The sequence below is a fragment of the Mesitornis unicolor genome, unplaced genomic scaffold (assembly GCF_000695765.1).
Source record: "Mesitornis unicolor isolate BGI_N332 unplaced genomic scaffold, ASM69576v1 scaffold28160, whole genome shotgun sequence".
Lineage (NCBI taxonomy): Eukaryota > Metazoa > Chordata > Aves > Mesitornithiformes > Mesitornithidae > Mesitornis > Mesitornis unicolor.
In genome coordinates, this window is record NW_010159368.1 from 1 (window position 1) to 450 (window position 450).

Consider the following 450-nt stretch of genomic DNA (forward strand, 5'->3'; position numbering starts at 1 on the left):
TTGGGGTGGGTGGGGGGGTATTTATTAATTTGCTGGTCTGTTCAGCCTTGTTCTAAATAAAGCAGCCTGCACCAGGCACTGCTGCATTGCCTTTCTGGGGGGCAGCCTTGTGGGTAGAGCCAGGGGGACAGGGACATTGAGTCACCACAGGTTGTGTAGCCTTAGCTTCTGCTGAGCACCCCAGCAGAATGGAGGTGAGGAGGGGTTCACCATGGGGGTGCTCTGTACCCCCGCTCTTCAGGAGCTTGGATAAGTGGCAAAGCAACCCCCTGCTTGTGGCTGCTGCCACCCACGTCCCTTCTTGGGAGGAGGGACAATCCTCCCCTGGCTGCTATGCCCAGAGTGAGTCCTGCATCCGTTCCCATGCCCCCATATCAACATCTTGGTGAAACAACAGCTGATAGCAAAAGGTCCTGGGTGCCCCACACCCCTCCTGTGCTGGCTGGCCCT